Consider the following 27,951-nt stretch of genomic DNA (forward strand, 5'->3'; position numbering starts at 1 on the left):
TCTGATATCATAATAAGAGCCCTGTAGCTAGCTCAGGCAGAAGGGAGCCCACCTAGTCTGGCATCCTGTCCTCACAGTGGCCATCCAGATGCCCATAGCAAGCCACCAAAGGGGTGCGGGTGGCGCTGTGGTCTAAACCACCGAGCCTCTTGGGCTTGCTGATCGGAAGGTCAGCGGTTTGAATCCCCGCAACGGGGTGAGTTCCCATTGCTCTGTTCCAGCTCCTGCCCACCTAGCAGTTCGAAAGCACACCAGTGCAAGTAGATAAATAGGTACTGCTCCGGCGGGAAAGTAAACGGCGATTCCGTGCACTCTGGCTTCTGTCACGGTGCTCCGTTGAGCCAGAATCGGTTTAGTCATGCTGGCCACATGACCCAGAAAGCTGTCTGTGGACAAACGCCAACTCCCTTAGCCTGAAAGCGAGACAAGCGGCACAACCCTGTAGTCACCTTTGACTGGCCTTAACAATCCAGGGGTCCTTTACCTTTTTCTACCTTTAGCAATCTCCCACCCACATCATCTTTCAGTGACTGTGGTGTCATCCTGGCTCCCATCTGCCTCATCTGCTCCTGTGATGGGTGGAGGGAATAGGGAGGTAGACTGAGACACAGTCCTAGGTAAGACAAGAAGCTCCCACTATCCAGCCCTCTATGAAGTTTTCCTAATTCCTTTTTGGCCAATCTGCGCCCATTAGTCATGATAACTTTGGCCTCCGCAGCGGTTAATCCAAGTTCTTTGGCATCCCATTCAGCGGGACATTTCTCTCCCCCAACTCTACATCTTTAACAAGTACCTGGTCTGTGTCAGAGGCTGCTGGGTGTAATCTCCAGAGCGGCCTCTGGCATGCCTGCCATTCGAAGATGCAAACAACAGTTAATGGGAACAGCTGGGCCTTTTTGGACTAGCCAAGGATGAGTCTGACTGGCCTGAGCATCCCGTGAGCCCAGCTGGAACCAGACAACAGCGGCGCGAGGGTTTGGCAAGAGCGGCACATCTCTGAGGCTAGCTTCCAGAGGGGTCAAGTATTTGGGGAATTAAAGAGAGAGGTGGATGCTGCATCCGTAAGAATTTCCCATCGCATCATAGAGCCACAATTTCACTCGTCTGTTTCACTTTACACCTGGGTAGAGCATGACCGGCTTTCTGCTGGCAGGCAGGCTTCCCTTCGATTGCCAAGACCGTTATACATACAGAGAGCCAGCGCACGATAAATTGCTCCAGCCTACAGATTTGTGGAGTGTGCAGAGTCTCTCTCTCTCTCTCTCTCTCTCTCTCCCAGCTTCCTTCCCTCCCACTCGCAAAGGCAGGAGCTGAAATTTATTCCAGCTGGGGGCAGAAACTCAGATCCAGAATTCGCCCTTATCTGTAAGCCAATGGAATGCCTCAGCTAATGAATTCTGCCCAAGTGATGGTGACAACTCACAGAAGGGTCTCTCTCCATAACAAACATGGGCAAATGCTGACTAAGAGAGAAACACACACTTGCCAAAAAACAAACACCCTTTTGTGTGTGCCTTACATATAATTTATTTTATTTTATTTATTAAATTTATATACCACCCTTCATCCGCAGATCTCAGGGTGGTTCATAACATAAAATTACAATATAAAAAGGTAAAGGTACCCCTGCCCGTACGGCCAGTCTTGACAGACTCTGGGGTTGTGCGCCCATCTCACTCAAGAGGCCAGGGGCCAGCGCTGTCCGGAGACACTTCCGGGTCAAGTGGCCAGCGTGACATCGCTGCTCTGGCGAGCCAGAGCCGCACACGGAAACGCCGTTTACCTTCCCGCTGGTAAGCGGTCCCTATTTATCTACTTGCACCCGGAGGTGCTTTCGAACTGCTAGGTTGGCAGGCGCTGGGACCGAGCAGCGGGAGCGCACCCCGCCGCAGGGATTCAAACCGCCGACCTTTCGATCGGCAAGTCCTAGGCGCTGAGGCTTTAACCCACAGCGCCACCTGCCTACCCCTAAAATTACAATATAGAAAACACAAAATACGTAATAAAAACAAGAGCAAAAACAAACCAATAATCTCCCCTCCCAGGGTCTATGGGAATCCCCAAAGGAGCTGGCAAGTAACACCTTTCATTTTCCATTTTTCTTTCTAAAGACACACAAACAAGGCATGGCTGAACTTCAGTCATACCTAACACTTCTGATCGCCATGTCTCCCTCCACTGAGAATGATTTTGCAGACTTCACCCCAAGCTGACATGCCTTTGTTTAAGGCCTGGGTGAAGGATGTCAGGACGAATGTTTGTTAGCCAGCCAAGGGGGCACAGCTGGAGAAGAGAAATGAACTGGGAGTGCCGGTGCATGTTGAGTTAGCCCCAGCCAGGCCTTCTCCCCCGCCCCCCACAATTTGGGGAGTTTGGAGAGGTGCTTGCTACCACCAACCCCTCTCTGGCATCTTCTCACCATCCCTGTCAATTCCCATGTGTTGCAGGGGAATGTCCACAGCGAGAAGGGAGCCTGTGTTTGCGGAGACTTTCCCCATTCAGTCTAGAACCCAGATGGTTCAAGGTTCTAATCTGTGTGAGACTATAATCCAGGGGTGAAGAACGTCAGCCCCAGGGAACAACTGCGGCTCTGTCTGGCCCTCGGGACTCTTCCTGCATTACACCATTGTCCAGCCCTGCTTGGCATCCTCCGTGAGTGCTTTTGCCTTTGCATGGCTGGGAATGGGTAAAAAAAGGGCAAATCTTCCCATTAATCCCATCTCCAGCATGAAAGAACTGTGACTCATCTGCTAGCCTGACTTGTAAATAATACTATTAAATAAACCAACAATTTTTTGTTGTTTTTGTTTTTGTTTTCTGCAAAGAGCAGCAAATATTCAAGTACAGCATATTCCTGGGCTCCCGATTGTCTGCGAGTATTTAGCTGATGGAATGTTTCTCTAAATTACTCCTAAAAATATTCACGAGAGATTTTCCAGCCCCTGCAGCGAGAGATAACAATGGCATGTAAACAAAATAATGGGCAACTTCTGACAATGGTGGGAGTGGCAGGGGAGACAGCTTGTTTAATGTCACCCAGCCTGTATTCTGATACAGGCTAACTTGGAAATACATCCTACTGAACTTCCAAGTCAACACACATAGATTTGGGTTGTGCACAAAGGGAGTGTGAGCTCCAAACAGGACTTTGGATGGTAGACCCATGGCTGGATTGCCTCCTACTTTATATTTTGAGACAGCTGCAGAGAGCGCTGCATTTGATCTGAACAGGAACATGCAGAGGGGGTGACTTGATCCTTCTATTTTACCCATCTAAAGTGCACCTGCCAAGCTGTTATTGGCTATGGAGGGGTATAGGGTGCGTGGGAGATATGGACTAATTGCCTTTTGAAATCATTAGGAAATCCAACAGGCCTCCTGGGTAACATGTTCTTTGGCTGACGAAGCTTTTCTGAACTCATGAGCATTAAGGTTGCACCTAAATCAAAAATGGGCAAACTAGGAAGCTGCGATGAGTTTGGGGGTGCCAGACCCAGTGATGTAGCGTGGGTTGCCAGTACCCAGGGCCAAGTGGAGGGCGGGGGTGGGAGAGAGGGAAACATCTGAGTACACATGCACATTCAACTGCCTAATGGCATCCGCGTCACCCAGGACATCATAGCCACAGAGATGAGAAAAGAAGAGGAGTTCCGTTGTCTGGTGAGGTCACTTCCTGGTTCTCTTGGAGAAGCCATTTTCAATCGTGTTCAACGATGGTAGTGTGTAGCCCTGTTCAGGGAAGTTTTTAATGTATGACATTTTAATGTATTTTTAATCTTTGTTGGAAGCTGCCCAGTGTGGCTGGGGAAACCCAGTCAGATGGGCGGGGTACAAATAATAAATTATTATTATTATTATTATTATTATTATTATTATTATTATTATTATTGCTGTATTGAGGCAGCACCGGGTGTTGAAATTTTGCTCTGCTAAGAATTTTGTGCCAGGGGAAATTGCCCCTGTCAGCTCCCTCACATTACGCCACTGGCTGGACCCCTTCAAACTCCTGGATCCAGCAAGTGTCAAAATTCAATCAAGGCTTCTGAGTCCCTATGTCCGGAAAGCATTAAAATATAGACCAGGCTAGCTTCCTGGTAAGATAATCCCTGGAGGTGATGGGCCATTAAGGGAACAAAGGAAAGGGGCTCTCTGCCAGACAGCAAATGGGTCCCTCAATTCAGAGTTAGTTTGAAGACAAAGCCAGAGTTGAGTTTGCAGTAGGGGGACCTATAAGTAAAGCGGCAAGCAGGGTTTGAGAGCATATCTCTTTTTGCCTCCAAGGTTGTGGCTGTGGGAAGAAACAAGACCCTTTGTGGGGGGCAGTGGCCTAGCATGGGGGGTGCAGGGGGGGCCGGCCGCACCGGGCGCAACATCTGGGGGTTAGGGTTAGGGGGCGCAAATCCACGGGTTAGGGGGCGCAAATCCACGGGTTAGGGGGCGCAAATCCACGGGTTAGGGGGCGCAAATTACTTGCCTTGCCCCGGGTGCTGACAACCCACGCTACACCACTGGTGGGGGGGGGTGTTAATGCTGTGAACCCCTCCATCGCAGACTTGGGTTGCATATATGTGCAAACAAACCATATATCCTAAGGACACCACAGCCTCCGCTGTGCCTAAATTCCGAAAGGTAATACGAAGCTTGGGTAAGCACGTAGAACCCCCAGAATCTAGCACTGCTCAGAGATTGGGGTGCTGTAAAACAGAGCAAAAGCATGCATGGAGTCCTGGGATGCTGAGAGCATGCACAGGGACAGACTTCGTTACAGCCTCACAGGCCCTCGCAGCAAAGTTCTTGGCAGGCCAGCAGCCACCACCTAGCAGCACATTCCAGGGTGGCCAAGTGACTACATTGCCATGTCATGTGAGTCTCCCTGGAAGCGCTGCTGAGCTGGATGTGGGCATGAGAGTTCTGCACTGCTGCGGGCAAACCGAGCCCTTTGACTGCATAGCATTTAAAGAAAAATAAAGACACACATGCAAACATCTTGCTCCCTCATACAGTAGAATGAGATCAGCCCCTTAGCCCACCACACCTCTCAAGTGTGGCAAGTGGGGTGCTCCTGGAGGGAGGCACCTGGTTGAGGGTCCTGCCAATCCTGAAGGAGCCCACCCTGCCTTGACCCCAGCCTACAAGCCCTCGATAGTTCCCAGATAGAAGCTATGCTTGTCTCCCAGTTCTGACACACACACAAGTCCCTCTGAAGGGAGGAAATTATATCATTTCTCAAGAATTGCTCGGCTAATGAATGAAATGAAGGTATGTGGCTGTTGGAATTGTCTTTGGCACCGATCCAGCGTCGCCGGGCATTTTATCAATTGTACTTCTGTCATCGTTTCTGCCTCTCGGTCTTATCGCTGCTCCAGAGGGCAGGACGTTATTCAGACCCCAAAGAGCGAGGCCCAGAAATATTGGCTCAATTGAGCTAGCCGCTCCGCGTGAGATGGGCTTTCCCAGCCAACACTATCATCATGCGCAGACATTGAAACGCTCTTGTCTTATGCAGATGGCCAAAAATAGCTGGTGGATGAGACATTATTCAGAGTCTATTTGTTGCATCATAAGCGTACAAGGGTCAGATGAAGAAACCGCGCAAGGAGGGAAGCCCCACCTCCAGTGAAGAAGAGGTGCAGGGACCAGGGGATGCTAGGGAGAGCCTCAATACCGACCCTGCACAAACCGGAGAGGCGGGAAATGCGCCCTTGCCAGCACCCATTCTGCGCAGTAGGCTTCGGCGCAGGGAGGGGCGGAAAAGGCTGGGGGGTCACGCAACTTTTATGCTGGGGAAGGTACAAAGAGAGCCAGTGTGGTGTAGTGGTTAAGAGCGGTGGACTCGTAATCTGGTGAACCGGGTTCGCATCTCCGCTCCTCCACATGCAGCTGCTGTTTGACCTCGGGCCAGTCACACTTCTCTGAAGTCTCTCAGCCTCACTCAACTCACAGAGTGCTTGTTGTGGGGGAGGAAGGGAAAGGAGATTGTTAGCCGCTTTGAGACTTCTTCAGGTAGTGATAAAGCGGGATATCAAATCCAAATCCAAACAAAGACTGACCACTCCCAGATTCTGCTAGCGATTGAGCCAGAAATGAAATTATGACGCTCTTCACTGTAAATAGGTTGCACCAAGAATAAAGCCTGGAAAAGACAGTCTTGCCTGTTTACTCACGAGCAACCACACCACCTTCTGACAAAACCTTAATAAAATTTATTTTTTAAAAAATATATCATTTAACACAGTCAACCAATAATTTAAAACAACAACAACAACAGCAACGCAGACAGACACCATGCGGTGTGGTAGCAGTTAGAATGTTGAACTTACGCCAGGATCAGATACCTTATCAGCCACACCGCTTACTGGTGTCACATCCAAACTATACATTTAAAGCACTCCAGAGCTGGCCCACCCATGAGGCTGGGTGAAACGACTGCCTCAGGGGGCAGTCCTCAAGGGATAGGGTTCCCATTCCATTGTCCATCTCTACCGCCGGTTTCCTCGGCCTCTAGGGGCAGAGAGGATTCGTGACAAGGATCTGTGGATCACCTCTCCTCCTGGTGAGTCAGCACGAAGGGAGGAGCTCGGGCAAAGCCCCTGCTGGGCCAAGCAGGAGGGGATCTGGGAAGGATCTCTTCCCTCCTGCCTGGCCCAGCAGGGGAAAGGCCTTGCAGAATTTGCACCCCCATCGTGGGGGCAGAAGCAAGGCGTTTCGCCTCTGGTGCCAAAAAACTTTGGGTCACCCCAAAGCAATCTGAGAGCCCTTTTTGTTGACTGTTTTGTGTTGTTGTTTTTAAAACCAATAAAGCATTAAAATAAAAGAAAATGCTGACATTGAATATTCCTCAGATAAACAAAGGATGCTTGCCAGATATTTGCTGAATGTTTGGCATCTTCATCATAGCCTGATAATATTTGCAAACTGGATTCCATACATTGAAACCCAACACTATTATTCCCTGCCCCACCCTGTCTCTGAGCAAGCCAGGGGATCGAACACACAATCATTTCTTGCGCCTTCAGCAGTTGAGAAGGGAGATCCAGTAAAGGGAGCTGGCTTCGAGTGTTGCTTTCACTGCTTCATTTGCAGGGAAATTCCGGATTGACTTAGGATTTCAGGGCATGCAGGATTGAGCACATCTTAACAGAGAAGCGTGGCTGAGGGTTGCGTGTTTTTCTGGCAGTGTTGTGCAGTCTCCCTCGCTGCCCACATTTCTGGATCTGAAAAAGTTCCGCATGAGGAATTACTAAATGACATCTTCTCCTTGGCTTAAATTGAAATGTGGGGAGCCAGGGAGGCGGGAGGCTGAGTGCCTGAGAACATTGTGCTCACGAGGGAGGGAGGGATGGATGGATCTGTCAGTTTTTGGTTCTCTCGGTTTACCATTTTTCCAGTCTTAAATTCATTTCACCACATTTCAGCAGCAATTTGCAATTCTTAGAACAAAAATCCCCATGGAAATCCATCAGCATCTCAGTGCAAATTTTTCTTAACACATTTTTGGGTGCAGTTTTGGCTAATGCACTGTACATATTTGTGCAAGCAATTCCCCCTCTTCTAATGCATTTTTGTACATTCTGTTCACTAACATATTCATTTTTAGGCGCATTTCCCTCTAAAATAGGCATTTTTACAAGCATTTTTAAGTTGGACAACTGCATTGCAAAATTCAGAGAAGTGCAAATTCTGGAGGGTGGTGGTGCTTTGGTTTGCAGAGTGTTTCAGAAAGTGTGAGTTAAATGCAAATGGAATCTAAATTCTCCCGCATTCCTCATGCACCCTGATTTTGTTTTTAAGTAGCATCCGTCCTCTTATCTTAAAATAAATATTTCTGCACTGGTGGAGAGACTCCATCAGGCCAGGCCTCCTTCCACCTGCCTTGCTCCACCCTGTGCTTCTCAATGTGTATTGTATTGTTTTATGTTCTGTGGCTTGCCGTTGTTTATTGATTATAGTTTAGATATTATTGTAACTGTTGAGTGGATTTCTGTTTAACTTTTCTATGTTGATATTATTATTTTATACTATTCTAATGATTGTTGAATGTTACTGTTTTATTATCAAATTTTAGTATTGCCTTAGATTGTTATAAGATGTACATTTTTTGTTTCTTCAGCTTGTAAACCGCCTTGAGTATTGTAAAATAGAAAGACAGTATAAAAATTAAATATGATGATGATAAAAAAGTAAAAGCACTTAAAAAAAATATACAGTTGGCTGCCAGGACCATGTGGGGCAATCTCTCACACTCCCCATGTGTTAAGTCTATCAGGTGGTTGCTCATGAGCAATCAGGCAATGTGCCTCACTGGTCTGCTCTAAAGCTTTATTATTGGTGCTAAAAACCTTTACAATGCAGAGCACCTCTATTCCATGTCTTGCTCATTCACTAGCAGAATCTGAGAGTGGGCGGTCCTTAAATCTTCCCCAGCAGAGTCGTCCCTTGACCCGCAGCCTACGCCTCCCCTCTCTGCGCGAAAGCCTACTGCGCAAGGAAGGCCTGGGTAAAGGGGACCCTCCCTCCTCCCCGCTTTGCTCAGGGAAGGTGTCCTGGCACCGCCTCACATCCTCTGCCCCCTCCCTCTCCTCCCCACTAGAGGTGTGGCTTCCTTCCTCCGTTGAGGAGGTGCTGCTTCCCACGATCTTTGGGGGCTCTCTGTAATCCATCCGCCTCCCCCCCCCCTCGCCCTTGAGCCGATGGCAGTTCCCTGACACCATGCTTGCAGGAAAGCCCAAACAAAGACATGTGAGGTCTTAGGAACCCCAGGTACCCAGGAAAGTGGCAGAATGCTGTGTGCCAGAGGGATGGTTCATAGAATGGAAGGAAGGGCTCACGAAAGCCCTTGAGATCCTCAACAGGAAAATAAGTGCAACTAAAACCTCAGCTCCTTCCCGCCCATGAGAATTTTGCCGAAGCTTTCCGTCCTCTTTGAAAATTTTGGAACACAATTTCTTTTCTCATTAACTGATGGAATCCGGCCGGAAGCGGGGAAATGCAGAAGAAATTATCAGCACGGCACTCATTGATTTCATAACTTCACATGAATTCCATTAGACAGCTGGACTCCGCAAAGTCTGAGAAACTCCAATTTGTCCCCAGCCACTGCTTCCCTTTCCCGATTTTTTTCTTTCTTTCTGAGAGTATATGTCTGCCGTTCTGGCTCATTTCCTGAGCCCAGTCTGCTTCAGCCAAAATAATGTGAAGGTAAAACAATGCATTTTAAAAAATAATAATGCATGCACGCGGACATACGCACACAGAACAGGCAAAATGCAACCGCAGCCTCCAAAATCACACGCTATTGATTCTCCGGCTTAGCACAGACGTTACAGCAGCTTTAGCAGGAGAAAAAAACAAGTGCTGCGTTGATTTAACATAATTGAGTTAAGACAGCTCAGCACATGGCAGAGAGAATTAGAAGTCATGTGCCATGCGCCACCACATGTTACAAGAAGGGGCTGGTTTCCTGTCTCTTTGGGGAATCGGTTGTCTGTGCCGGAAGAAAAGAAAACTTGAGGGGATTATCGCATATGAGGATTCAAAGCCAGTTTTGAGTGCACAGAGATAAGGGCTGGAGATATCCCAGGCTGCAATACATGTGCTTCTTCCTTTCTGTCCTGTAGAAGCACACATTCTTGCCATCCCCATGTGCCAGCAACCCTGTCTGCTTCCCTTCCCACAGTCCTGCAGTCAAAGAGCACCATCTCTTGGTTCTTATCATGAGCTACAGCCAGCCTCCTCCAAAGCTGCTCTGATGAGTCTCTGAGACACCCTCCTCCCCGTTTTATATGAGCCAGCTTCCTTGGTTATTCCTTGACATAATTTCCCCGTAGAGTTCATGTTTGGGGTATGATAATATACCTTCAGTCTGCAAAGCATTAAGGGGAGGATATTGTCAGATATATGATCCAGCCAGGAATACAGCCCAGATGCATCTGTCGCTGGCAGAAGAACCTCTTCTTACCCTGGAACATTTTTAACCTGCTTGGTCTTTACTGGTATCTATCAGCACCTTCAGAACGGCTTGGTTAATTTGGCTCCTTCTGACCTCCTTGACTTCCTGCAGCAACACCAACCTCTAGGTGGCCATGTCTTCTCAGTCAAGAAGAAAAATGGTGGGGTGGGTTTTTTATTTTATTTTTTCTGTTCATGTCTGTCTAACCCCCACCCCCACCCCCATCCCACCACAGCAACCTGATGAGTGATTCTGCCTATGAATAAAAAGTCTTCACCATTTCCTGCCCTTTCACTATTTGAGAAAATATCTTCTGCTGATAAGATAAAAGCAAGTATAGCCCACCAGAGATGCAAGGAGATTCGTCAGGAATGCAACAGCGGGACTGCGTTTAATAACTGTGGCATATAGTCCGAAAAGGCAAAGAGTAGCAAAAGTGCTATACCCTCCAACAATTCTCTGATCAACAGAGGGACGTCCTATTATTATTATTATTATTATTATTATTATTATTATTATTATTATTATTCCCCCACCCATCTGACTAGGCTGCCCTAGCCACTCTGGGGCGTTTCCAACATACAATATATAAAAACATAATAAAACATTAAACATTAAGAAAACTTCCCTATACAGGGCTGCCTTCATATGTCTGCTAAAGGTTGCATAGTGACTTATCTTCTTGGTTTGGGGGGGTCACATAATTCCATACCCTCCAACATTTCACTGATGAAAATAGGGACATCCTAAGGAAAAGCGGGACATCCTTGAATCTAATCAGAAACTGTGATGGCTTCTGTAAATCCATGAATGTCCCTGGAAAATAGGGACACTTGGAAGGTCCTGGAGTGGTGCATTTCTACATTGCAAGCATCAATGAGTTGGGCATCATGGTCCAGTGCAGAGGTGGGGATGGTGGTCCTCTGCTCAAGGGATGAATCCGGCCCCCAGGTCTCTTTCTGGCCCTCGAGACTCTCCCCAGGCCACACCTCTCATTGGTTCTGCTGGATACCCCAGGTAGCTTTTCCTAGCTGAGACATGCTTTGGACTTGGACGTTGCCTCTTGCATGAGTGTGGATGGAGGGTCGAGAGGGGTGGGTGTGTCGAAACCGCACCCGTTCACATTTCACCAGCATTAGGCCAATGCTTTGCATGCCACTACAATGCAAACTGTAGAGCCTAGGACTTGCCGATCAGAAGGTTGGTGGTTCGAATCCCCGCGATGGGGTGAGCTCCCGTTGCTCAGTCCCTGCTCCTGCCAACCTAGCAGTTCGAAAGCACGTCTAAGTGCAAGTAGATAAATAGGTACTGCTCCGGAGGGAATGTAAACGGCTTTTCCGTGCACTGCTCTGGTTCGTCAGAAGCGGCTTAGTCATGCTGGCCACATGACCCGGTCGCTGTACGCCGGCTCCCTTGGCCAATAATGCATGATGAGCGCCGCAACCACAGAGTCGGCCACGACTGGACCTTTACCTTTACCTTTACAATGCAACAAACTGGTTCTGAGAATCATAGAGGTAGAAGGGACCCCAAGGGTCATTTAGTCAAACCCCCTGCAATCCAATAATCTTACTTCCTTATTTGCTGGGATATCACTGTATGGGTTTGGGTTGAAAACACTTTTGATGATCCTTCTGAAGGCATGCTTTTTCCCCCACTGCAAACATGCAGTTTTATACGCCTTCTAACTTCAAAGAACCCTGGAACTTGTCGCTGGTTGAGAGCGCTGCTTGTTTTCCCTAGGAAATAAGAACTACATTTATGAGAAGTCCCAGAGGGGGAAGGAATTGCCGTTGAAAGTGTTGGGAAAAATTTCTCAGCCTTTGCTTTCCTTGGACAATTTTTTCTCTGTTTTCTTTCCACTCCCGACACCTCAGATTTCAAGCCTGAATCCTGGCAGCAGAATCAAAATTTAGATTATTGTTCAGAGCCCTCTTGGGATTTCTTTAAAAATGTTTCCTCCACCCCCTTCTTCTTCTTTGCCTGTAACAAGATATGTGAGATGTCCTGGAATGCTCGAAAGAGCCAATCTGATCTAAATGCTTATGACACTTTTCCCTTCTCTGCAGAGCAGCAGTGAACAGCTATTTGTTCAATGGAAGTGTGAGAGGAAGGAAGCAGCAGCAAGGCCTTCTGGGTAACGTAGTCGCTTACTGTGGCCAGCTCCCCACTCTACCAGTCTGCAGTGCCACAGAGCATCCTTGATGTGTTGTGTTGGGGGGGGGGTGGAGGGTGAATCTGCCAATTTTTGTCTCTCTCCATTTCCAGTCCTAAATTCAGTTCGCTACGTATCTGCACCAGTTTGTGATTTGTTTTTAAAGTCCTCATTTTAGTATGCGTCTTTCCTAATGTACGTATTTTTGCAAGGAATGCCCCCTAATATAATATATTTTTGCACATTCTTTCTGCTATTCTATCCATTTGTATGCATACTTTCCCTAAAAATATGCACTTTTTAATATATTTTGGTTGGAGCACGGCATTGCAAAATTCAGAGATGTGTAATTTTCTCTTTGAAAAAATATGTGTTTATTAATTTTTGAGAATGCAATTGTAAAAAATCAATTAAAAGGTAAAGGTACCCCTGCCCATACGGGCCAGTTGTGTCCAACTCTAGGGTTATGCGCTCATCTCACTTAAGAGGCCGGGAGCCAGCACTGTCCGGAGACACTTCCGGGTCACGTGGCCAGCGTGACAAAGCTGCTCTGGTGAGCCAGCACCATTTACCTTCCCGCTATAAAGTGGTACCTATTTATCTACTTGCACTTATGGGTGCTTTCGAACTGCTAGGTGGGCAGGAGCTGGGACCAAAAGACGGGAGCTCACCCCGCCGCGGGGATTCGAACCGCCGACCATACGATTGGCAAGTCCTAGGCACTGAGGTTTTACCCACAGCGCCACCCGCGTCCCTAAAAAAATCAATAAGATGTACAAATTAATCAAAGGGGGGGAAACATAGCCATAACCATGACAGTGACTGAGTGAAGTGCATAGGTTGCTTACATCATCTTCATTTGCCATAGTAAGAAATAAATAGGGAGCAGTAGTTCATAATGTACATTAGAATGAAATCAGATCAAAAGCCATCAAGTGGGGAAATCAGTTGGTTGGGGAAGGGGGCAGTCCAGACCAGGCAACAGGAGAATTCTGTGCTTTTCAAAAGGTAGCTAGTTCCCATATTGTTTCAGGCAGCACTGACACCTTTTTTTCTAGAAGAAAAGCACTGATTGTGGGAAGTGTGAATTACGTAGGTTTGCATTAAAATCGGACTCCAACTGAATATCTTTCCCATTACTAGTGGTGTTACACAGTTGTAGTGTTTTCCATGTAAATTTGACACAGTCCTGCACAGTCTGGGACTCGCCAAGCCAAATGCCGAGTCTCAACTCCGTAGGGGACCCAACAGGGGCTCAATAAACCAACGATGTTGGTGGTGTTTTGGTTAATATTTCTCTTCTTAAGATCACAAAGGCAGGGACTACCAAGTACTGGGCACGCCATACCCCAATTGTGAAGGCCTAGTTTAAAGCCTTCGTTGCGCAGAGCTTCATACGTAAACTGGGACCCAACTAGCTACAGTTCCCAGAATTCTGTGGTAGAAGCCATGACTGCTTACAGGGGTATCAGAGTGCTTTAAATGCAGGGTGTGAATGCGGCCATTGCAATTCAGTTTGATGAAACAGGCAGCTGTCCTTGTCAGGGCTGGCCCCTGAGGGAATCCACAAAATGGCCGCTGCCTCCCACACCGGGGGGAAAGGGATGAGTGAAGATTTGCATCGGGAACAAGAGTGGAATAAAGATCTACATCAGAAACAAGTTTAGGAAGAGACCAGCAGTGATTCTTATTTGCCCAGAGGCTGCATTGGGGGGGGGGGCTGCCAAGGCAGTGAAGGATTCAGCCTCCAAGGAACACACCACAGCCGTTGTTGTCACCATGGGAGCAGCAATGGGCGATGCATTCCTTGGAGGCCAGATCTGCTGCCCCTGTGAATCCTGCCGCCAGAGGCAGTCGCCTCACCTTGCCTCATGGGTGAGCCAGCCCTGGTCCTAGTTGCTGCCCCCTAGTGGTGAGACACATAGGCTAGCAGTTGAAGTGATTCCCCTCTGAGCCAGAAAGAATACAATGAATGAAGATCAGGCTGGGATTTGACTAGTCAACATCCTCCTCCACTGCGTCCAGTTCCTTCGGACTCCACATATTAAAAAACGCTGTGAAAATGCTTTTATTTAAAGCGTTTTGGAAAATACAGCGATACCTTGGGTTACAGACGCTTCAGGTTACAGAAACTTCAGGTTACAGACTCCGCTAACCCAGAAATAGTACCTCAGGTAAAGAACTTTGCTTCAGGATGAGAACAGAAATTGTGCAGCAGCGCACAGCAGCAGCAGGAGGCCCCATTAGCTAAAGTGATGCTTCAGGTTAAGAACAGTTTCAGGTTAAGAACGGACCTCCAGAACAAATTAAGTTCTTAACCCAAGGTTACATTGGGTACATGTACATGTACAAGAGTACATTGAATTTGCCATCAGCTCACCATCGCCATCTCGTGTCACATTTGTATAACGCACTTAAAGCACACTGAAAACATCATATTTGCAGTTGGATAGCTGAGTCCCTACTTCCTGGTTCTGCAACTTACAGTGGCCTTGAGCATATCCCAGAATCCTTTGCAACATGCACAAGATTCATGGCAGAAGGAGCTACTTCGACAGATTCACTGGTGTGGAAAGAGGTTTCTAGGGGTTGGAAATCTGAAACAACTGCTCCCTATGTCACCAAATGTTGCCACAACTAGCAGGATGTCTATGGGGCAGACTTGTTCCACTTCAGTCCCCTCTCAGGCCCTGTGAAATGCAAGGGGCAGCCTTCCTCTTGGCTCCGAGCTAGAGCCGCATCGCCAACTATAAAACTCTCTCACACACACACAAACACCCTTTGAAAACTAACTAGATGTGATCGGGGGCAAATGAGGAACATATTTTAATAATTTGAGACTGGGAGTGGAGAGTGGGGGGACACAGCTTCTCCCACTCCCCATCTTTCCCTTCAGCTGAGAGCAGGAAATTTTCCTAGCAGCTAGCCTGAGGCACTTGGAATCAATTAGAGGCAAGGAAGCTTTGCCAAGTTCCAGACACGGTTTGCGGTGGGAAAAGCCTGTGTGTGAGTGCCTGTGTGCGTGGAGGTCACTTCCTTCCACTTTCTATTTTGGACTCTTGGAAGGCCTTGGGGTTTGCGCATTGGGAAGGGAAACAAATGCACAGGTTATGGCCAGGCATCCATGGTGCTTACAATTTCTTGACTTGCACATGAGTATTGTGGTTTCTGTTGGGAGCCCAGAAAGGTCTCCTTATTGGCTGGAGTCAGACCTGTGTTGACTCGGGAAGTTTCTCCTCCTTCTGTATCTCTCTCTCTCTCTCTCTCTCTCTCTCTCTCTCTCTCTCTCTCCCTCTCTCTCTCTCTCTTTCCCTCTGTCTCTCTCTGTGTGCAGCTGGCTTTTGCTCCCCATCTTGTGGCTTCCTGCATGTGAAAAATGAAGCTGGCAAGTAGATTTCTCCCCTCAGAGATCTCATTTCTGCTTCTCGTCACTGGAGGGTTTCAGAAGAAAGCCAGAAAAGGCCAAAAGGCCTGGTGCACACGGACTCCTTGCCATGAGTGTGGGGGAAGAGCCTCTGCTAGATGAGACTAGATAACACAAACCCACCAGGATCTACCACCAGGGCACAGGTGCAATGAGCTAGTGCAGGGCAGATAAATCTGACCATTTCAACTTCTGTCTCTGTGTTGTTTTTTTCCAGTCTTTCAAATTCCATTTGCCACATTTCCTCAAACATTTGCAGAGTCCCCATGAAATTTCACCAGCATTTTATTGCAAATTTCTTCGGATATACATTATTGCACTGTGCACACTCTTTTCAAGCCATTTCCCTCTAACATAATGCATTTTTGTATGCTGTTTTCATTAATAAATGCATTTTTTACATATTAATAGGTGCATATTCATACATGCATTTTTGCTAATGCACTTTTTTTTGTCCACATGTTTTGGTTAGAGAACTTCGTCACAGTATTTGAAGGACTGCACAGGTCACATATAGTTTCTGGAAGTGCGAGCTGGGTAGGTTTTCTCCCCCAACTTTTCTACTGAAAAGCCATGTGCTGCAATGGCAATGGCTTTTGAGAACTATCTAATTTGTGGTCAAGCTGAAAGAATTTGGTCTGGAGGATACAGTTCTGCTGGTCCTAAGGGGTACCATGAGAATTTGGGGAAAGGGAGTGATCACCTATGTATGCATTTTGATTTCTGGTGAGTAGAACGGAGATGGCCACATCAAACCAGCCATCTGTTTTGCAACAAGTTCCCCACTGTGTAACTGTTGCGTTGAGTCCCTCTGTTGCTCAACATTAAAATACCACCATCTGCTGACATCAGAGCCCTTGCACCAGCAGACCAAGAACTCTGGATACAATAAAGTGAAGATGATTTTGATAGGAATGGGGTGGATCTTCCACCACAAAATGGCTAATCAGAATTAACTTTGAGTAATTTGTTTAAACTGTTGCATGCCACCCTAACCTCTGAGCGGTGCAGGATTCCAGGGGATTCGGGAGTGCTTACTCAAGGTCTGTGTTTCCTTTTAGGAATGAGGCACAGTGGAGACTGCGGTGTCTTTATGATATATGGTTTATTTTTTTAAAAAAAAAATATTTATTAAAGATTTTCTTAATACAATAGAAAAAACAAACAAAATAACATATAATTTTACAATAACCATATTTTCTTCACTTATTTGGACTTCCTCGCATCTCTCGTTCCTGCGTTCCAAGTTTTTCGAGCTTTACCCAGCAATTTATCACCTTGTTTCAATTCTTATATTATAATTTTCCAATATTGTGTCCCTGATTTTAGATAATTTTACCCAAACCTTAAAAGCTTAATTTTAGCATAATATTTATCCAAAATTTATCTTTTCTTATATTTTCATTTATCTTCATATTCCTTTTAACTAGCTTAATGGTGCCATATTGTTAATAATCTTACATCTTTCTTAACATTCATACAGTTTACAATATTTTTGTAAATACTGTAGTCCTTAAATTTCTTCCAGTCCTCCTCCACAGCCTCTTCTCCCAGGTCTCGGATTCTGACAGTCATTTCTGCTAACTCCATGTAGTCTATCAGTTGCATCTGCCATTCTTCCAGTGTGGGCAAATCTTGGGTTTTCCAGTGCTTGGCGACAAGTATCCTTGCTGCTGTTGTTGCATACATAAAAAATGTTCGGTCCTTCTTTAACACCCTCTGGCTGACGATGCCCAAAAGAAAGGCCTCTGGTTTCTTAGGGAAGGTATACTTAAATACCTTTTTCAACTCGTTATATATCATTTCCCAGAAAGCCTTAACTCTAGGGCAGGTCCACCAGAGGTGAAAGAACGTTCCTTCAGTTTCTTTACATTTCCAACATTTATTATCAGACAAATGGTATATTTTTGCAAGCTTGACTGGAGTCATGTACCACCTATATATCATTTTCATAATATTTTCTTTCAAGGCATTACATGCCGTGAATTTCAAACCGGTGGTCCATAACCTTTCCCAGTCAGCAAACATGATATTGTACCCAATGTCCTGTGCCCATTTTATCATAGCCGATTTGACCGTTTCATCTTGTGTATTCCATTTTAGCAGCAAATTCTACATTCTTGAAAGTACCTTAGTCTTAGGTCCTAACAATTCCGTTTCTAACTTTGATTTTTCCACCTGGAATCCTATCTTTTTATCCAACTTGAAAACTTCTTTGATCTGAGCATAATGTAACCAATCTCGCACTTTATCTTTTAATTTCTCCAAACTCTGCAACCTCCAATTATCTCCATCTTTTTCTATTATTTCCCAATATTTCGGCCATTTGGCCTCCATATTGAGTCTTTTCCGGGCCTTAGCTTCCATTGCTGATAACCACCTTGGGGTCTTATTTCCAATAAGTCTTTATATTTTATCCAGACATTGAACACTGCTTTCCTGACAATATGGTTCTTGAAAGCCTTATGACTTTTGACCTTGTCGTACCACAAATATGCATGCCATCCATAAGCATTGTTAAAACCTTCCAGATCCAAAACCTCAGTGTTTTCAAGAAGCAGCCAGTCTTTCAACCAGCAGAAAGCTGCTGATTCATAGTACAACTTTAAGTCTGGCAGGGCAAAGCCCCCTCTTTCTTTAGCATCAGTTAGTATCTTAAACTTAATTCTGGGCTTTTTGCCCTGCCAGACAAATTTGGAAATATCTCTTTGCCACCTCCCAAAACACTCCATTTTATCCACAATCTGTAAAGTCTGGAACAAAAACAGCATTTTTGGCAATACATTCATCTTTATAGCAGCAATTCGTCCCGACAAGGAAAGTTTCAATCTTGACCAAACTTCTAAATCCCTTTTAATTTCAGACCAACACTTTTCATAGTTATCCTTAAATAGACTCATATTCTTCGCTGTTATGTTTACCCCTGGGTATCTTACTTTTTTAACCACGTTTAACTCTGTCTCTTTCTGAAACCTTTCTGATTCTAAAGGTGTCAATTTTTTTTCCAATACCTTGGTTTTCTGCTTGTTGAGTTTAAATCCCGCCACCCGACCAAACTCCTGAATCAATTGTAATACCCTTTTCGTACTAGATTCTGGCTCCTGTAGGGTCAAAACTAGGTCATCTGCAAATGCTTTAAGTTTATACTGTTTCGCTCCGACCTGAATTCCTTCCACCAACCGGTCTCCTCTAATCATATTCAAGAGCACCTCCAGGATATATGGTTTATTTACACATATATCCAACCTGAATCTAGATCAGAGTTTCCCAACCTGGGTCTCCAGCTGCTTTTGGACTACAGTTCCCATCATCCCTGACCACTGGTCCTGCTAGCTGGGGATGATGGGAGTTGTAGTCCAGCAACAGCTGGAGAACCATGTTTGGGAAACCCAGGTCTAGATGGAAGGGGTGCCCAGCATTACATTCCAAAAGGGTCTATTGTTTCTCTCATAGGCACAGCAACAGTTCTCTTGTCGTTCTCAAGGCTGCCATGTTGGATCCAAAACAGGCACGCCGGGAGGGTGTTGAGGGCTCTTCAGTCCCCCCAAATTTTTCAAGGAGGGGGCTGGGCTCTCCCAAAATCCTGTTGCCCCACTCCACCTCCTCCTGCCCACCCAATGTCACGCAGGGAAACATGATGTGTCACGTGATGCACCCCCGCAATGTGGGGGGCAAGTCGGCGCCTTTGATCCAAAAACTTCCAGCAGTCATTCTGCTTTGCCCCCCCCCCAACCCTTCCCTGCTTGCAAAAAATGCAACTATTTTTCCTTCCACCTACCTCATCGGCCACTGCAGTTCTGCCTCTCCCTCCTGAAACTCTGGCCTTTTGTCTCTGCTATATCTCGCCTCAGGGAGAAACTTTCCCTCTTTGCTGTCCAACCCAGAGAGTCTCTGTCAAGGGCCTTTTTCCTGGGTCGTTCCCCCATTTGTTGGTGCTCTTTTAATGGTTCATCTCTCCAGGCAATTACTTTATTGAGATGCCAGTGCAGCTTGTTTCTTTTAAACATGGTTTATATTTTAACATGCTAAATTCAATATCTGGCACCCTGGAATTAGAAAGGGGGGGGGGTCCAGAATTAGAAAGGGAAGTCCAGGCACCTCACAAACTGGTAACAAGACATATATATATATTTTCTCCCAGTTCAAGGGGGCTAGAGGTTCCTTCTAAGTGCAGAGAATCCAAAACCTCATGTAGCAGCTGCATTTACTAGCCTGACAGTTAATACTTTTGACAGGAGAAAGGCCATCTGGGTTTAAAAAGCACAGAGAAGGGTTTTGAGGCAGATTGGAAGAAAATGATTTCGCATAGTGGCCTAGGTTTGTGTAAGAATCAAACTGAAAAATACTCAAAAGGTCAGGGCTTCAGTCCACCAGGGAATGCGGTTATGAATGAGCCCTGCTCTTAAAGCAACACAGCCAGAGCAATTTAGAATAACCCAAAGCATTCTGTGAGGAGAACTCGGCTGACCCAACAGGCAGAATTGCTATTAATAACACGCCAGATGATAAACAGTGTCCAGGAGAACTGGAGCAGACAGTCCCCAAGGAAAACATGAGAGATGTTATTACTACGCTGACAAAAGGAGAACACGTTTAAAAAGGAGAAATAGAAGCCACTGCTGTGAAAAACTATAGTGATGTATAGGACCTTCTCAAAGCACAGGCTGCTCTTGAAAAAGGAGGGTGGACCAGGAACAAGAGTTCCCTGGAAAGAGGGATTGATTATTGAACCACTCTGGCAACTGTAACTCTGGGAGGGGAATGGAGGGGTATCCTAAGAACCCTCAGCACCCTTCACAAACTACAGTTCCAGGATTCTTTGGGGGGAGAATCCATTATTGTTTAAAGTGGTATGATGCTAGTGAACCAGTGTGGTGTAGGGTATCATACTGGGATCTGGGAGGTAAAGGTAAAGGTAAAGGCACCCCTGCCCGTATGGGCCAGTCTTGCCAGACTCTGGGGTTGTGCGCCCATCTCACTTAAGAGGCCAGGGGCCAGCGCTGTCCGGAGACACTTCCGGGTCACGTGGCCAGCGTGACATCGCTGCTCTGGCGAGCCAGAGCTGCACACGGAAACGCCGTTTACCTTCCCGCTAGTAAGCGGTCCCTATTTATCTACTTGCACCTTGACGTGCTTTCGAACTGCTAGGTTGGCAGGTGCTGGGACCGAGCAGCGGGAGCGCACCCCGCCGCGGGGATTCGAACCGCCGACCTTTTGATCGGCAAGCCCTAGGTGCTGAGGCTTTTACCCACAGCGCCACCCGCGTCCCAGGATCTGGGAGACCAGGGTTTAAATCCCCACTTGGCCAGGAAGCGCAACCTACCTCGCAAGATTGTTGTAGGGATTGCATAAGGATTGGAAGAACCTTGTATGCCACCTTTGAGCTCCTTGGAGGAAAAAGTGGGATATTAATGCAATAAATAAATAAATGTATAGCGCATGTATATATTGCACATTTTAAAGTGCTACATCTTTCTTTATGTGTGAGCAATGCCAGGAACACATACATGGAAACATAAGCAGACCCAGTTGAACTGCCTGTCTAGTTCTGTTCATTTTGCAAAGGGGATTCACACACATACCAGAAATGTAGGTTTGGGCAACAGAAGCAGACTGTAGCATTATTTCACCTTTCCACTTTTTTGAGATTAGGAAAGGGAAAGGGAAACGCACAAAGGAGTGTTGGGTGAAAGGATGATTAATGGGAAGATGCTGAATCACAGCACAAGGGAATCAGAGAGAAAGCTTGTTGTCACGTCAGCTTCCCTGCAAACAAATCAGAACCAATGCTCAAGAAAGTCCAAGCATCGTCTAACTTCTGGAAGCTTTATGCAGGAGCAAGTCAGGGTGAATGTTCCATAAACAAGCCATCTAGAGGCATCTTGTGCTCATGTGCAAAGCACTCAGGTTGGAGGCTGAACACACTCCTGGCCCCTGCTTGGAGAATAGAGCAACTTCTGAGAATACAGAGACTTTGTGGGTCCCTGTAATGTCTATTTTTGGAAGGCCTCTGCTTTGTGATTTCCATACGTAAAGCAATTTTATATAGATTGTGTCTTTATCTTATGCTTTCCCTCTGGGTTCACAGGCAATGGGGTTATGACCATGTAAAAAGAAAAGGGGAGGGAGGGAGAGACTCCACCTTTAATGCCTGATATTATATCATCCTTGCTCAAAGTCCACATCCTGTTGTCCTTTAAAAAAAAAAATCATTGCACAACCCCCCACTTCTCAAGCTTTCTCTCTCTCTCTCTCCATCCCAGTTACTTGTAAAACTGTTCCAACCAATAACCCGCATCAGCAGGAATACACGGAGCAACATCTTGGATTAGTTAGGAACTTTTCGGATGAGCTCAAAGTCATATTTCACTTGCTTCTCCAAGTCATAAGGTTTTGAGCTTGTCACATTTCCTGCCATGAAAAGCAGCAACCACGTTTTATTCATTATCTGTCCTCCTCTGCGAAAAGGAGCACCTGCAAAGCATCTCAGAGCCAAGCTGCCTCAGCCAGGCTTCATTCACTTTGACACTTTCTCCCTTGCTTATATCAGGAAGTGGAACTCAGAACCTCAGACATGGCTGCTCTGAATTGCGGTGGGATCATCACCTTGTAAGCATTTGGCCTCCTAAGTCCTAACATGAGCTGGGAAGACACACACACACACACACACAGAGGCTGCTGCCTCTCATTCTCTCTCCTCTACTAACCTTCAGCCTCCATCATTGAAACCGCTCAGCCAGCTCTGGTCTTGGTGGTGATCAATTATTTCTCAGAACGAGTCAGCACAACTCAGCTCAAATTGTGCTCTGGGGAATACAGGGAGTCCTCAGAGAGAAGACCAGTAAACCCAGCAGCGGGTGGCATGGTAAGGCAACTGCACCAACCTGACCTCCCAACAGGTAAGTCACTGAAGAGGCGGGATGAGGCAAGGCAAGAGGGGGCTTCTGCTAGTGTGTTTGCGCCATGCCAACCTCCCCACCGCCTTGCACCTCCCTCCCTCCTAGTAAGAAGCAGCAACTCAGCTTCTTGAAGTGCTGCTTCTCCACCATGCCATGGGTCAACTATAAATGATTCGAACCAAAACTAACTGAAGAATCACATTCTCCCATATATACCTGCCTGGACTTGAGGTCTTCTTTGGAGGTCCTTCTCTGAGTTGCCTCACCAGTGAAGTGTGTTTGGTTAAAGATCCAGGGGATCTTGAAGGTGATGGTGCCCCACTTATTGCAAGAGGCTCACCCGACCCCTATATGGTGGTATTTTGCACTCTAGGTGAAGAAATACTTGTTTGCCAAGCCCTATCATTGTAGCAAGAACTTTGCTCCAGCTGATCGCGTTTTTTGCTTAAGAACACTCCAAAGGTTGTGTAGAGCAAAAGTGGCAAAATTCTGTGCACCAGCTTGCATTGCTAGGAACTGGGCATGTCCTTGACAACTGTACTCAGCAATCCAGTCTAAACAGGACAGTGAATGTGTAGCAGTGCACACACCTATAACCCTAGTCCTTTGCTGTTAATTCCTAAAAGTCTGCTGCTGCCTTGCTAATTGCAAACTCTGTTTGTTTGACTGTAACTTAGTGGATGGCCTGTGATCATAATGAAGACTGTTTTTTAACCAAAATCTCTTGGTTGCTTTAGATTTTGATTAAAAAGCAACCTTTATACAATTGCAGATGAGTCACTAAAGATTGCTTTTTAATCAGAATCTAAAGCAACGAATGTGAGCTTCATGGCCAAGTGTGGGGAGATATAAACGCTAGTCTTCCAGGTCCTAGTCCAACACTCTAACCACTATACCACACTGACTCCTAAAGCTGAAAAGACAGGGTTTTAGAGGCATATTATATTCGACAGCAGAGGCAGAGAATAACTGTGATGAATAGCAGTCGATGACAATGTTTTTGCTAAAACTTGGAAAATTAATAAAAAACAATTTGGCCAAAGAAGTAGTCAATGGCAGTGTTATCCTTCCTGAATTTGCCTAAACCTGTTTTATTGCCACCCAAGTTGCCCTTGTGGGAGCAAATGCCAAGAAGAAGATGACTTCGTAAGAGTTGCAAGTTAGGCCAATCTCCTTCATTTAGCAAAGGCTAGCAGGCCAAACGACCTCCACCTTTTGGGTCCTCCCCTTGTTGCTCCTAACCTGCCCATCCGCCATGGGCTTCCTTTCCTCCTCCATCTTCAAAGAGAACTTCCAAACCAGAATGCTATGTGCCAACTCAGCAGCCGGCCTCTGATTAAAGATGTCTCTCAGGGACCATTACAAGCCTTCGCTCTTAACCCTTCTCCACCCTCAGATTCCAGGCCTCCCTGCCTTTTCCTGTTATTGTGAGGCCAGCACCAGATAAGATTACATCTGTCCCCCTTCAAAACTATGTATGTGTGTGCATTATAGATATATATTGGGCTTTATTGTTCTTCAAAGGGATTTGCAAGACAAGAGCGTGATCTCAGCTCTTGCTGAGGAAAAGCTACAAATTACAGGAACAAATAAATAACCAAGGGCCTCCACACAGTGCCTGGGACTGGAAGGCCCATAACTGTGCCCCATAACTGAAAGGCATGAGGAGATAAACTTTGGGTCTTTCTTCGGCTTGGTCCACTCTCACACTCCACCACATTGGACCAGAGATCTGCAGGCAGCCTGGTCCCTATTTGATCTACAACATCTTTTGAGGCCAAAAGTTTGTGGCGATCCCTGGGGTTCCATTTTGTTGCATTTCCGTGTAAGGGGAAAGTATGTCTGAGTTTAGAAAACACTCACCGCCAAGAGGAAGGAGGTGCTTTGGGTTTTCAATACAATATTGTTAATTTTCAGAGATATGTTTCTAGAAAAGGAGGTGCCAGGACTCACCATGAACGCCTCCCACATTCTCTTAGGATGGCAATGGAGCACACCTGAGAGGTGCCGGAACTGAGTTCCAGCAAGTTCCGGCTTTTAAAAATGCCCTATTTATTCCATTGCTCTCCTGCCATTCCCCCCCACCCAGAGAAGCCCAGGGTGGCAAACACATCACTATTAAAATGTGTTTAAAATAAACAAGCAAGCACATAAATAAATAACTAAATATGAAAACAGTTGGAGACATTCTCTCATCCGGTGATCTCAGTGTTGCTGGGAACAGTACTGCGGTTTAGCCACCAAATGCATTAGTAAATAGGAATGTTTTCACATTCTTCCTGAAAGTCAATAATGATGGAGACAGACACCCCTCGCCAAGGAAGGGCATTTCACAAGCAGAGAACCACCACCACTGAAAAGGCCCTGTCATGGGTCAACATCAACCTGGCATGCTCCGAGGGTGGCATGACCTTACCTGCTGATGGTGGGGTCTGAGACGGTTGATACTGGGGGATGTGTTCTTTTATATCCCTGGGTTCCAAGCTGTTTGGGACTTTATACACTGGTACTAAGACACTGAATTGTCCTGATAGCTCACTGGCAGCCCATGCAGTGCTTTTAGGATCAATGGTCCCACTGGACTGCCCCCTTACCACTCAAGCAGCTGCCTTCTGCACTAACTCCAACCCCCAGACTGTCTTCAAGGGTAGGCTTACTGACAGTACATTGCAGTAGTCCAGATAGGAGCTCACCAGCCCATGAAATCTGCCAGTCAGTGAGCACCTGGTACAGATACAAGGATGTACCCACCAATCTCACTGCGCAAGTGGGATTACTTTCGTTCATGTAACTGAACTTCCCCTCCAACTACTCATCCTGCGGGTCCTCACATCTGAGCAGAAAGCATATTCCACTGGTGTAATGACTTTGTCGTATTCAACGCATAGCTTTTGAACTCCACAGACACATCCATGAACCACTTGACATGCCAACTGTTGTGTGCGAGGACATTTTGGATCGGAAATACTAATTCCTCCCTCTCAGGAAAAACTTCCCTTTAGTTCATTTCTACCCTGTCACTTCCTGGTCTGTTCCAACTCTTATTGTCCTAAGTGGATAGCATCAGTTGCCAAGTTGGGCACTTGCAATGTGGAATGGTGGCTTCAGTTGCACAATTGCATCAGTTGCGTAGACTCCATGTATCAACAGACAACTCTGGGGCTTAGGCTTGCCCATCCCACCCCACTTTGCCATGGATGGCCATTCGTCCCCCAGGTGATGGTGAAGCTGCAACTAACAGGACACTATACCTTATCCATCTGTTAAGGGATTGGCTCTCAACAGCTGCAATTTCCTAGCATTTTGGAGCTTAAGTGAATATGGAAAGCCCTGGACACAACGAGGAAAGCCCTTGGTTTTTATATATGTTTTTTATTGTTAATTCACTTCTAGATGCCTCTGGGAAGCAATTCATACATGAAATAAATCAGTCTCGAACTGAAAGGTACATCCTCTCCAGCAATTCTGATTCCAATTATATTTTCCATTATTTCCATGGACCTGATTTTAGTGGCCACTTCTTCCAAATTGCAGACTATTGGCAATCCTTTGTTTTCCCACCCGTATAACTAAGGCCAAAGTAGGGCAGAGCTCTCCCAAGATTCTGAACGCCCCCCCTCAAAAAAAAAGCCCACCTCCAAAGCCACAGTCCAGTTTGTCCCCCATCACCCATAATCCCAATTAATACACTGACTGAGAGGCTTCTTGGATGCTTCTGCCCATCTTCTCAGCTCAGCCAATCACAATAATCACAACCAATAGGTCCCGCCCCTGTCTCCAGCATCTCTCTCCCACAGAAATGGCTTGGGGGGGATTCTTTTGCTCATTCACACACACACACACACACCTTTTAACTCTGTAAGAAGCCATGGAGAGGGAGTGTGCACAAAGATTTATAATGAGGGGTGAGATACTCATAACCTTCTGTGTCAATCAACCCATCCAAAGCCAATCAGAACCATGTGCTCTCCTGTGTGTGTTCCATTCTCATACTGTTTCAGAAAGTGTGAATTGGATAAATTTCACTTTAGAAGCAAACTGAATTGAATCTCTGGACTTCTTTACCCTTGCTCCTCTCCAGCGATGGTGGAGCAGAAGGATGGAGGGGCAGAACCCCATGGAGCATTGTTGTACATGTAAGCACCCAAACAAATGGGAGAGTCCAAGCCAAATTAAGATTTTTCAACTACCACTGGTGTATTTTAGTTGGATGAGGAAGGGTGGAGGGGTGTGTGCATTTCCCTTCTTATCATGTTGGTCGAGAAACACTTTTGTACAGTGGTACCTCGGGTTACATACACTTCAGGTTACAGACTCCCCTAACCCAGAAATATTACCTCAGGTTAAGAACTTTGCTTCAGGATGAGAAAAGAAATTGTGCTCCAGCGGCAGCAGGAGGCCCCATTAGCTAAAGTGGTGCTTCAGGTTAAGAACAGTTTCAGGTTAAGAATGGACCTTCGTAACGAATTAAGTACATAACCAGAGGTACCACTGTAATCTTAGCCACAGCATTTAGCATTTACTTCTGCTGCGGGAGCTGGGACAAATCTCCCAGGGGCGAATGATGAACGAGAAAAACTGAGCTGGGGAATTCAAGGATCCAGCATGCAAAGTGACCGATGGGATATATATTTTGGTATTTCACTTGCCGTTTTGAAACGCAAGGAAGTCACAGACCTGTGAGGAGCAAAACTCCCTTCCTAACAACCACCCGAAGCCAAATTTCCACCTCTGCTTGCTGTCCCTTTGGAGTGAGACGGCTGCTCAGCCAACATCTAATATCCCCCAGAGCCAGCTTCAAGCCCGATAGCCTTCAGTGGGCTAATTTTTCAAAGTGGTAAGCTGATATTTCTGTATAAAAAGCACATCTGCAGGGTAACTGCCATTAAGTGTTGGTGAATTATGGTCCCAGCTTATGGATCACTTGAGCTTTAATGCTACAAGCACCTTAATGCTTTCCCCCACTTTTCTTCCTTAACAAAGTTTTGACTAATTGCTTCCATATGATTGGCTTTTTTAAAAAAAAAAAAATCCAAATGCTAGTGCTCCAGCCCACACAAGCCTGTGAATAATGAGCTATGAAATTGTAGCTTTTTGATTGGCCTTGATTTAGTGAACAAATGTCGGGTGCTCTTCACGTTTCCATTGCATCTAGGCAGGCTTTGGGTCACATCTCTGAAAGCAACACTTCCTCGTGAGAAAGTGCTCCACGCTGCAGCAATCTGGCACAGGGCTATGAAGAAGGGGCTTGGTTAGCATTTAGCCCAAAGGAGCAGGATGCAGCCACCTTTGGGGCTTGCATTTTCAAGATCTGGGCTATGTAAAGGTAAAGGGACCCCTGACCATCATTAGGTCTAGTCGTGGCCGACTCTGGGGTTGCGGCGCTCATCTCGCTTTATTGGCCGAGGGAGCCGGCGTACAGCTTCCGGGTCATGTGGCCAGCATGACTAAACCACTTCTGGCGAACCAGAGCAGTGCACGGAAATGCTGTTTCCCTTCCCGCCGGAGTGGTACCTATTTATCT

Source organism: Podarcis gaigeae (genome assembly GCF_964106915.1).
Source record: "Podarcis gaigeae genome assembly, chromosome: 15".
Taxonomy (NCBI): Eukaryota; Metazoa; Chordata; class Lepidosauria; order Squamata; family Lacertidae; genus Podarcis; species Podarcis gaigeae.